Consider the following 12,853-nt stretch of genomic DNA (forward strand, 5'->3'; position numbering starts at 1 on the left):
AAGCGCCTATAGTAGGTACACATGCCATGGAATCTGCGCACTGTCTTCTTGTCGATTGGCTGCGAGAACTTTGCTATAGCAGCTGTCTTCTGCGGGTTGAGGCGTCAGTGTGGATTGCGGTATCGGCGTTTGAATGGCCTGCTCTCTAGGTAAGGACGGAATTTTGCTACAGCCCAAATTATGGTGGGGCATTCCTTTTCAGTCGTAGAATAATTGCCTTCTCCTTTTCACAGCGACCAGCTAGCATAAGATATCACCCGTTCAAGTTCCTTCTTTCCTTTAGACTAGGATGGCACCGAGGCCTAGGGTACTGGCGTCCGTGTGGATTGCGGTATCGGCGTCCTCGTCGAAGTGTGCAAGTACCGGCGGCGACTGCATGCGTCGTTTGAGTTCTTGAAATGCGTCGGCCTGCGGCGTTTCCCACTTGAACTCGACATCACATTTGGTTAGATGTGTTAGCGGCTCCGCGATGCGTGAAAAATCCTTCACAAAGCGCCTATAGTAGGTACACATGCCATGGAATCTGCGCACTGTCTTCTTGTCGATTGGCTGCGAGAACTTTGCTATAGCAGCTGTCTTCTGCGGGTTGAGGCGTACTCCAGGTTTGCTGATGACGTGGCCTAGGAACAGAAGTGCATCTTAAGCGAAGCGGCACTTTTGCGGCTTCAGAGTGAGCCCTGATGATTCGATGGCCTCTAATACTGTCGCAAGCCGCCGAAGGTGATCGTCGAAATTCCCGGCGAAGACAACAACGTCGTCCAAGTAAACAAGAGACGTCTGCCACTTCAATCCTGCTAACACCGTGTCCATGAAGCGCTGAAACGTTGCAGGCGTCCAGCACAGTCCGAATGGCATGGCCTTGAACTCGTAGAGGCCGTCTGGCGTGATGAGGGCGGTCTCTTCGCGATCTCTCTCGTCAACTTCTATTTGCCAGTAGCCAGACTTGAGGTCCATCGACGAGAGGTATTTAGCGTTGCAGAGCCGATCGAATCCATCGTCTATTCGTGGAAGGGGGTATACATCCTTGTTCGTGATCTTGTTCAGTCGACGATAATCATTGCGGAAGCGTAGGGTTCCGTCCTTTTTTTCACCAAGACTACAGAAGATGCCCACGGGCTTTTCGACGGCTAGATGATGTCGTCGCGAAGCATTTCGTCGACTTGTTTGCAAATAGCTTCACGTTCTCGCGTCGAAACTGGGTAAGGGCTCTGGCGGAGTGGTCGAGCGCACTCTTAGGTTATTATGCGATGCTTTGCAACTGGTGTTGGACGAATCCTCGATGACGTCGAAAAGCAGTCTTTGTATCGTCGGAGAAGACTTCTGATCTGTTGCTGCTTACTCATAGGAAGACTTGGATTTACGTCGAAGTCTGGTTCGGGGACTATGCTCATCCGGGTAGATGCGGCAGAATGCGAGAGGACAGAGGCATCGCTGGTTTCCACGATTTCATCGATGTACGGGATTGTCGTGCTCTTGTTGATATGCTTGAACTCTTGGCTGAAGTTGGTCAGCATAACTTCCGCTTTCCCTCCGTGGTGTTGAGCGATCCCTGTTGCGCCGCAAATTTCACGGTCGAGCAGTAGATGTTGGTCGCCCTCGATGACGCCTTCTACGTCAGTGGGTGTTTCGGTGCCGACGGAAATAATAATGCTGGAGCGCGGCGGGATGCTCACTTAATCTTCGAGCACACTATAGGCGTGTTGACTACGAGAGCTCTCCGGCGGTATCGCTTAATCTTCCGACAGCGTTATCGATTATGACTTGAAGTCCATGCCGAGAATGACGTCTCGTGAACACTATTAGAGGATAACGAAGGTGGCAGGGTAAGTCCGGTCATGAACGGTAATTCTTGCCGTGCAGATTCCAGTCGGCGTAGTCGTCAGTCAGCGAATCACAAGTTACTAAGGTATGCTCCATTAACTCTTATCCACAATTCTTCCGAATCTAGGTCTCTGAATACCTTCTTTAAACACGCTGTGAATTACATTGGACATATCGTATCTCCCTGTCTGACGCCCTCCTTTATTCGGATTTTGTTGCTTTCTTTACGGAGGGCTATGGTGGCTGTGGAGGCACTTTAGATATATTTCAGTATTTTTACATACGGCTCGTCTACACCCTGATTCCGTATGTAGTACGTAGTACGCTGCAGTTTGACTGCTCGGAAATGAAACAAATTGGTGACGGTGTCTGTGATAGCCCAAGATGCACCGTATGAAAGTCATTGCTAATCATTCAACAACACATTGACCAACGTTGATTTTTCTATAGCTTGATATCATAGGTCAATCTGTGCAGCGCTTGTCCGTAAAGTCATGAATATCGTTTGTTCTTTGAGACGCAAATAAAGGGGACTACACTGTTATATTGATAGATTACTGCCAACAATGGTGCAAAATTCCGCCATTCTTACGCTACGAACAAATGGTGGCTGCGAAAATGTTTGTCAGTAAAAAATTTGCGGTTGATGTGTGAGTGGCATGAAGTAAACTTGATATTTTTTAACTACTTTCTTCGCAGGTCTTGGTCATCTCATGCAAGGTCTACAATACCTGCAAAGATGCTATAACTGAAAAGGAGCCGAGACAGGTATGTCTCTTTCAGTTGACAGAAACCGTGCTTAATTTATTGTGTTCTTCGGGTTGCATATAAAGAAGAGTTCTTCTACGACATTTGGTTTATTGATTTATTTGTTTGTCATTATATTAAAAGCTGTCCATGCCCTCTGGGATCATAACAACAAGGGATCGAAGAGAGGTAATATTATTACATACGTATTATTCTGAACATACGTGATGAAGCAAGATCTAGGTGACATGTATGGTAAATAGAAAATTAGAGAGAATAGTGCATTATAGTAAAATTCAACATAACATTGTATCATTAGAAGCCAACAAGCAATGACACCAAGGGCAACAAAGGGGAAGTTACTTGTGGTTAATAAATGAACTAAAGAAACGATAAAAAATGGAAATGAAAGTGGATGAAGAAAAAACAACTTGCCACAGGTGTGGAACGATCCCACAACATTCGCATTTCGCGTGCGATGCTCTCTACCAGTTGAGCTACCGCGGCGCCACTTCCCCGTTCACTTTCTTGAGAACTTATGTTTCCTAGAAGAACTCTGGGAGTGTTTGCCAGCGTGATGACTCACAGGCCTTGGCGGCGCATGTAGAACACCCTTTGTGCCGCAGGCATCACGCGAACATGATCTTTTCGGTTGAAGGGTGCTGGTCAATAAACCTACGCATGTTACCTGAAGGCATCAATGTTGCCGGATTTGGGCCCCTCGGTTAACCCCCTTTCTTCTCGTTCCTATTAAACTCCGTCACTCAAATGTTCTCTGTTATGCATAGTTATTTGTATTTATTGTATAGTATTGATATTTCTATATTTGCGTTTTCTTACTTGTATTAAAGCCTTATTTCTTATTTACCTTGCTTGCTTGCTTGCTTCAGTACCCTACCTGCAAGGATCGATGTGTTGTCTGCAGTGTCGTTATAAATAAAATAAAAATTTAACAAACATTCAGTGTACTATAAGTTCCAGCTTGAGTGATATTGTCAATAAACATTAGCAAGAACTCGCAAGCAATATTTTTGCTACTTGTTGGGGCTGTAACTACCGTATGTATTGCGGTCCTGTACAAAGGGTGGAGGGCCGGAGGCCGAATTTTCTTAAGTTTTTACTGGTTGCCCAAATGATCTCATTTTGTTCACGCAACTTGCCCGGGTGTTATCGTCTGAGTGCCCGCAGAACGGCTCTGCCTTTTGGCTCAAAATCACTTTAAGGTCGTCGACAGCGTGAGGTCAACGCATTTCATGCAGAAAGTTATGCGTTATCCGACACCCTGACGCAGAAAAAACTACCATCCTTCTCTTACCTTCCATTTTGTACTATTGAAAATTGACCATTTCCTTGACCAGTGAGCTTAATTTCCAACACTGATTATCTATTGTCACACCTATTGTGAAAGTGGACCACATGGTTTTCCTTTTACGCGCTTGATCATAGGGCGGCAAAATAAATGGAGCTCACCCAGTCTCCGTCACAAATTATTATTTTTTTGCGTACAGCTGACTAAGACTCAGATTCATCAGAACTGTACCCAGGCATGCTCACTCGGATTCAAACTCACCACATCCATACTCAGTTGTGCTCACTCGGACTGAAGCTCACCACAGTTCTACTCAGCTGTTTTCATTCGGTATCGCACTCGCGAAAGCTCTGCTCAGGGAACTCATTAGGACTGAGAGCAGCAGAATTCTACTCATTCGGAATAACGCGGACTCACTCAAGCAGACCCAGGAAGGTGTTCTTGGCCCACAGATCACACGAACTCAGACTTTCTCTTGAATTCAACATACCACTAACAAAAATACCTTCATAGCAGGCTAATAATATACAGTGAATGCAGAGGGATTACAAACTGCAATAATATATAATAGAGTGAAAACAAAATACGTTACCATATATTAAATTTACTCATTTCTTCTGGATAATTATATTTTGTGAGAACGAAAAAAAATATTAGGCTGTACCTTGGAAGTGCTGGGCTTATTTCGACTGACTTAAAATGTGCAAACCAGGTCACCAAATAGTATACAAATTCTTATTTGTTTCTGCATGCGCGTGTGTGCCAGGTGCACAGACCATTTTGTTTGTGTGGCGCATGCGCATTTTTGGCAGTTCGTGATAGACAAGTGTTTCCTTCCTAGCAGTGTACTAAATGAAGTGTTGCTCACCAGCACAAGCTTTACCTGCTGGAATTGTGTGCAAGGAAGCTTGACTATACCTAATGCCTCTTGTACACAATCTCCTGTAAAACCGCAGCAGGTACAGCTGGCTGTAATGCTATTTGAGCCGTCGGACATAACGCAAGCCAGACTGCCTTGCAGACGCTAGCTATTCGGCGTTATGCTGCCTGCTATTTGCATTTTTTGTCTGCTGAGACAGCAAGCGTGCGCGAGAAAGCTGGGTCGGCGACGTTGAATCTAACAACGATGCAGGAAGGCAGTGCTTAAAGCTTGCCTCACTTCGTTGTTCTCGAAGATTGTGCTGGACAGTGGGCATTTGGAATGACCGGCCGCACCACAGAGGCATTGGTACCAGTACCATGATGTCAAGGCTCGTTGAACGGCAGCCACCACTTCTTTCGCTCTAAGGCTCGTGTGGCCAAGAAAAAAACAGGGGAGGGTTCGAATGAAAGATGAACATGAATGGTAATCGTGATGACCAAACCTCCTAAACTGAAGCACCTGCGACAGCGTCCAACTCTGTCGCTTCTCGCAACAACGCAGCTCACTGCACGGTTCGTTGCACCTTGGACGCAAGAGGGAACAGGATGCTTAGACGACATGCAGAATGCTCTCGAGCACACGAATAGTTCGCGCTTTGCAGCGATCCCTTCCCCGCTTTCCTTCCAAGCCTGCTTTATACGAAGCCGATTAAAAACAAGGAGGGGGCGGAAGATCGGCGCCTGTAGTCAGGACGCAGCGGTGACGACTTTCGCTACCGGTGCACCGCGAAAGATGCGCGAAAAAGTGGAGGCGCGCGTTCGTGAAGGAGAGGGGTAAATTGGAGTTGCAGCGCAGAGCGGCGTATTCCCGTGCTTGATCCTTTCATTATGCTCTCGTGCGATGTACCCCGTACCGTACCGCCGTCCCCGCCACGAATTTAGCTATGTTATTCATTGTGTAAAAGTTTGTTTAGGTTTTGTGTTTTGGTCTCCGTTTAGCCATTTATGACTTTAGTCATTTCTAAGTGGGCTTCGACGTGTATCCGCGATAGCGAGACTTCCTACCAGTGCGCTTCAAAACTTCAGACTTTAAAGCCCGTCACGCATATGGTCCGAGTGACTTTAGTGTACTTCATTGTGAATCGCATTTCCCTGACTCAACCTCACAACGCCACCGCACCCTCCCTCACGCTCACCTCACAAGGTCCTAACTCCCTTACGTCATCGTCACCAATCTTCGCGAAGGCGATCCTCACCGGCATAACCAGGTGAGGACGAGGAAAGCCCTCGTGAGGCTGCCCATGTGTGGTCGTCACACAATCGGTGAGACGCCGTCTTCGTCATTTTGTAGTCGTCATTGAAGCATCATCATCTCATTATTGCCATGACGTCGTCGTCGTACGGGTGTCGCCGTGGGGTCGTCGTCACACCACAATTATCACGCTGTCATTGTCGCGCTGTCGTCGTCATATCATTGTCATGATGGGTGTCTGCTGGGTGCCGTCTTGCACAGTTAGCTGCTAGAGAAGAACTTCAGTTTGGCCTAGTTGGTGTTTACTGTATATTATAGTGACCGCAAATAACGACAGGGACAGCGGAAGAGAACACACAAACAACGCGGGCGGTTTTTCCGAGCTGCTAGAGTACACTGTGCAAAGATACATTGGAGATAGTCCCAACCGCTGCGACCTGGGTTGCGGATCATGCACTTAAGAACGGACACGCAAGCACAGGACAGAAGTTCCAGGGATGCTTTGCGTTGAAGTAATGCCGAATCTACTTGGAACATGCCTGAACTAGTTTTATTGCGTATGAATGTCACTTTTTGCGTCATACTCAGGTCGTGCCGAGGAAGCGTGTACGACATCGAAGAATAAAAACATTTTACACGACCTTATTGCTCTCTTGCACGTGGATTCCCTACAGCTGCTATATATATAAAAACATATAACGGCAGTCGTTTGTCTCTGTGTGCGTGGGTCTGCTCATGTGCACGGAAATGTAATTCACGTTTATGACATATGAAAATAGGAACGTCAATAAACGCCTATAAATTGTGTAGATAAATACGTGCCCATTGTGGCCTGCAGAATGAATACCATAAATTTGCCATGAGGACGTGGGCCCCTTTATGCGGCGAGTAGAATTTCTACCTTGCTCAAATCTTTGTGGAAGCAGAACTACATAAAAATATTTACTTATAGTTATTTTCCTTATTGCATTTTTTTCAGTTATTGGAATGTTGTCTTTACAGTGTGCGTAACGAGGTAAGTTACACCTTTGTTTGATGGAAAACAGTGTGAAGGCGGGGCATGGATATTGAAGACGATGAGCAAACACGATAACAGGGTGAAAGCAGGAGCCGATGTATCGACAAGTGGGCTTGCCTTCTTCAAGGCGACATATGCTTTCCTCGCCACAGTATACATATGCGGGGTTCATATAAAGGGGAGAGGGCGTTAGGCGGGTGGATGCGGCAACGAGCGAAGGTGTGTAAGCGGCGAAGGTGTCGTATTGAGAATAAAGGAGTGCGGTGCACAAGGCCACGGATACGGCCGTCTGTCAATCACGTGTCAGCGGCTGTGTGTCAGCCGGCGTGTCTGGGAGTCGTGGGCTATAGTGTCTCAGAAAGAGATAATAAAAGGAGCGGCAGAAACCGGTGCTCGTAAAAATAAATAAAAAGATAAAAGAAATATTGAAATGAAATAAATAAATAATTAAAAAACAAATAATAATAAATAACGAAAGAAAAAAATACTAAGCAATCAAACCAATTGATGTTACCTATAGCATGAAATTTAGCATAGCGAATAGATTCTAACCGCCGTATTCAGTTATGGATCTTAACTTGAAGCTCATGCTCGACTTAATATAAATGACGCCTGGTGAGAAAGCGCCAAAGACGCTCATTGCGTTTCCTTGGGTGCGTTCACGACAGGCGTCATTTAAATCAAGTCAAGCATGGGCTTGAATTAAAATGCATTTCGGGATACGGGGCTAAAGCTCCCTCTGAAACGTTCACGGCTATTGGTTTCAATCATTTGAACTCATGGATAACGTATGATTCTCTGTATTTCTTTCTCGTTCAGGACAGAAATTTGACTGTTGTATGTAGAGTTGAAGTTCATGAAAGTTATGACCTGATTGGGTGAAATGCTCGGCCACGGCTTTGTCAAGCTTTTTTGCTGTGTCCGCGCGATGTCCGTTTACTCTGACGTCCGCTGATTGTCCCGTTTCACCTGTATATTGTTTCTTACAGAAAGAACATTCAAGCACATAAATCACATTCGAGCTTGTAGGAGCAATGCTAGATTTGGCTTCGTGTGCATAACAATTTGCGGTGCTTTTAATTTTAATGTCACTTCGAAGGAGCCTGCATGTTTTCACCTGGGACGACAACATGCATTTATTGCGGGGAAATGATGTTGGCTTACTTTTGCGTGCACTAACACGTCGTTAAAGTTCCTGTTGCGTCCATTGCTAACTTTTGGTACATCCGGGAACGCTTTTCTCAGACGCTCGTTACATGATAATATTGGGTGGTATTTTCGTAGGATGTTGTTCATGTTCGCGACTGCATTAGAATATTTTGTATTAGAGGATGGCGGTATGTCAGACTCGGGTGTAGTCTATTTCTTCGCTAATTCCGACTGTCTCTCCAAGCTCGGCGCGACATCATAAGCTCTATCGAGAGCAACATGTCGATAGTTTCTTTCTCATAGGGTGGTTCAAGGTCATTTAGGTGGTGGATAGCCGTGGTCTTCGCTGCAGGTTCTTCTTGTTTGTTTCGCTTCTCCGACGAGAATTCCTTCCTTGCAGTGTCGCGGGTGATGAGTGTTGTAGTCTAAATATTGCTGGTCTTGCGTAAAAACATAAGGCCTTGTAAAAGTACTCCTTTATTCTCAATTCGACACCCTCGCCACTAACACAGCTACGCTCGTTGCCGCAACCACCTGCTCTAGCCCTATCCCCTGTAGATGAACCCCACCTATATATATATATATATATATATATATATATATATATATATATGTCTATATATACTGTGGCGAGGCAAGCATACGTCGCCTTGCACAAGACAAGTCCACTTGTCGAATCGTTGACTCCTGTTTTCAGCTTGTTGTCGTTTTGCTCACCTTTGTTTCAAATTACACTGTTGCTTGAAATCTGAGAATGAACCTTCTTTAGCTTGAAATTGCGAGGAGACTACATAAGAAGATACTGATTTCAATAGTAACACATATTGCATTATTGCAGACTATGCAATATTCTTTGACGATGTTAAGCAAAGTGCGAAAAAAAAAACTGAATTGAATGAGATTTTCCAAGTAGCTCTTACCTAAAGAGTAACTCCAGAAAGTGAATCAGTGAAAGTGTACGTTTCCAGACTTAAGCATATCCGAAGTACTTTTTGTTTTTGTACGTATGCGTTTTTACATATGTGTTATATATTGTTTCAGTAAACATATAAATGTATTTGTGATGGGCGTCAGCACAAATCTGCGCGTAAAGGAGGAACCGTTCTCTGCAAGGAGAAACGAAGTCATTACATAGTGACAGCACCTTTTCATGCAGCTATGCTGCCCTTAACTGCTGTCATAAAACCTACAGAGCACTGGTGTTGTTTCAGTTTCGCTCTAGCTCCTACTTACACTTACGTAATAACAAGATACAAGATAAATGTGCGGTGATTTACGGAAAAAATGTGAGATCTCTTTCTGTTATATGGCGACTGAAATGACTGAGGTAGTTGCTGGTACCTGATCATGTTCATCGCTCCGCACATCACTATGGCAAGGGGCGGATAATACGCGCCTAATTGAAGCCGTGCCTTGTATGAAGGTATCGGCAAATGATGGCTGTCACCTTCAATAGTTCTGTGTACACCTTTCGTTCTGTTTCAGTATTTTGTTTTATTTATTGCGTGATTAGGAAGAGGCGCAAGCGTAACTGATGCAAACCAGGGCAAACCGAGCGCATGACCTTTTTATGACAAGTAAATTCATGCATGATATTGTGTCATACGTGCGCGGCACAGAATACATGTCACAAAAAAAAAAAAGCTCTAGACAATACAGTTTGCAAATTAAAAAAAAAAAACTAGGTATGGCTTGCTTTGGCACCTGAAATTTTGTTTTTCCATACACTAGTGGTAGTTATCGGGACACTATTAGGTTTAAATATTCATGTAAGTAATTCCTTGTGGACGCATACTCGGAATGTTTGCCGCAGTAGAGTATCAAACTTGAATAGATCAAGTTACTGCTTGCAAGAAGAAACCCAACTTTTTTTGTGAGAGGCCCACATGAAGAGCACTGTATCCCATCTGCTGACACTGTTCACGAACCTACGCACTTCCTGCAATAATGCAATTCTTTCTTGGTCATGACAATTCCAGAATTCATTTGTGACGTTTCCAGAGCAGCAATTTACAAAAGTCAGGAATACCCTATATGCGGAAATGTAAGAGTCGATGCTAGAGGCCAGCGTTTATCAGCCTTGTTTGTTATATCGAAACACTGACTTTAGTATTTCAATTTTCCTGAGAGCTAGAATCAATAATAATGTGTGGACATGATTCGAGATTTCTTAACATTTGCAAACAGTGAGCCACTGTTTGCGTTTTTGAATACCCACTAAAAAGTTAGTATCAAGTTAGCAAGTACCGAACAAAGCGGTGGAATCGTAGGAGATGCCCATATTGATTCACATTACTTCACTGATCTAGCACAAGAACGTCTCTATACGAGAAGAAGGGGGGCTAACCAAGGAGCTCGACATTTATTAGTCATATCATAAGCCAACAAACACTGACCCTAAGAACAACATAGGGGAAATTACTTGCGCTTAACAAATAAAATAAAGAAACGATAAATTAATGGAAATTAAAGTGGATGAAGAAACAACTTGCCGCAGGCGGGGAACGATCCCACAACCTGCAAATTTCGCGTGCGAAGCTATACCAATTGATCTACCGCGGTGCCCTTTCCCCATACAATTTCTTGGGTATGTATAGTTAGCATGTGTTGGTATATTGAGCGGTTGCGTTCAGCCAAAACGATCACGTTCTCGTGACTCCTGGGGCAGAAATGTTGTTCCACATCCGCCGCCAAGGTCTGTGAATGAAGGCGCTGGCTAACACTCCCAGGGTTCTACTACGCAACATAAATACCCAAGAAAGTGGATGGGGAAACGGCACCGCGGTACCTCAATTGGCAGAGCATCGCACGTGAAATGCGAAGGTTATGGGATCGTTCCCCAACTGTGGCAAGTTGTTTTTTTATGCACCTTCTGTTTCCAATAATTTATAGTTTCTTTATTTATTTATTAAGCACAAGTAGTTTCCCCTATGTTGTCATTGGTGTCAGTGTTTGTTGGCTTTCTAATTATAACAACGTCTTGAGAAAACAGCAAATAGAAGAGATGAAGATGCATTGAAGCAAAATGTGCGGTCGCTAAAGGCTTGCGCCTTAAGGTGGTTGTGAAGCCAGTGATATTTCTCAGAACGTACATCTACATAAATGAGGCTGGCCCTGGTGATGCAGAGCAGCCAGCAGTTAATGTAGAGAATTGATACCAGAAATTGCTTCCATGCCTTCTAAACATAGACCTTAGTGCGAAATAAACTGTAGCTGTACTTTATTGCACAAGAACTAATGAGCTGCCCGGGTTCACCTTATTTCAACAATGTGAAATGGAGGAACCAACTTTATCATTGCTGAACATATGAAAATGAAATCTTAAGGTTTGGTAAGTTTACTTACTATGATGTATTATTATTGGTGAGCAGGCTCATCGGTATCAAATATCGCAGTGAATTAAATCAATAGAATAACTTAAAGCCAAGGAATGTCTTTCTGCCCCCCTGGAAGTCTAGTTGGCTAACAGCTCGCAGATGGATTCAGGAAAAAATGTGTTTCGACCGAATGCAAAATGAGCTGCAAGTACGACCTATGGCGGAAATTTCGCTCCTTCCCTCGCGTTGTCTGTTCAAACCAAGCTGTTAACGGTGAGCTGTTTTAATATGTTGCAATGCATGAATTGGTAAACGATAAGGAAAAGAAACTATGCAGGCTTCACATTGTGGAATTTATGCGAAGCGAAGCTTTCAAGAAGCGGTTGCGACAATTCCTACAAAATGTGACGATTTCATTCCTGCGTGTTCGGCGTAAAGGGAAGCGGGGTGCGTGCATGTCTTCCCGCGCCCGTGTGCTACACCAAGTGACAAGCGGCGATGATCTGAACGAGCGAGTCGGCGTCGACACGACACAAGCATGCATGCAATCGAGGCCTCATAGTTAGAGCGTCGGGCTGTTGTGCTGAGAGACAGAGGTACTAGCCGACCAATACGAGCTGTTCGTCAGGACAGCAGCAGCGCCAAGCAGCCATGTTCAGGAATGTCCGGGTATGTTCGCGGAGAAATATTGCTTTAAAATGCCACAGCCTATGGTTTTACAAAGCGTAATGCTATGTGCGAGGGAAAAATCTCCGATTTCAACCGTCTCTTCGATCATACGCTGAAAGTTCTACAATTTTCTTTCTGTGATATATGATCTCCATAAGGAATGCTTTCCCCTCTTGAAGATTGTAGTGTAATCGCTACCAGCATAATTACTGAGCTCATTTAATTATCGCGGGGCAGTTATTAGTAGTCTAATCACGATAGCATTAAGGGCGCCCTGCTGCAGAAAATCCGGTGTCGGGGTAGGTATGGGGCGCCGGCGGTTGGGAAAATCATCCCGAATCATGCACATTCTATACGGTACTAAAGTTGTTCTTTTATCCCTAAAGATGCTCAAACCTGGTCTTATGTAGGGCGCTGTAACGTAAAACTATTCCAAACTTTTCTATTCCAATTCTGCAATCAGCCCTCCGCGATTGGTCAAAAACGTTTTTGGACCACGCCCACTTCACCTGTCTGTCACACGACGTCACGAAAACCGCGATAGCTCCCGATCTGATATGACGTGTACACACTGATTTTGCATATTTTGACCAAACAAAACAAAAATAGTTATTTCTGATTCGACGCCTTTTGCCGTTAGCCCTCGGCTATTGGTCAAAAGTTTTCGCGCTGCACCTTCTTGCCTGCATCTCACGCGACGTCACAAAACC

At 44.6% G+C, this 12,853-nt stretch overlaps 1 long non-coding RNA gene across 1 annotated transcript; it reads left to right on the plus strand.

The window, feature by feature from the left end:
• Nucleotides 1–2,498: 2,498 nt before the first annotated feature.
• Nucleotides 2,499–7,477, plus strand: LOC140213693 (uncharacterized). Its single transcript, XR_011890591.1, has 2 exons — nucleotides 2,499–2,589; nucleotides 6,970–7,477. It is a non-coding gene; the product is annotated as an uncharacterized lncRNA (long non-coding RNA).
• Nucleotides 7,478–12,853: the final 5,376 nt, after the last annotated feature.

The sequence above is a fragment of the Dermacentor andersoni genome, chromosome 10, assembly GCF_023375885.2.
Source record: "Dermacentor andersoni chromosome 10, qqDerAnde1_hic_scaffold, whole genome shotgun sequence".
NCBI lineage: Eukaryota > Metazoa > Arthropoda > Arachnida > Ixodida > Ixodidae > Dermacentor > Dermacentor andersoni.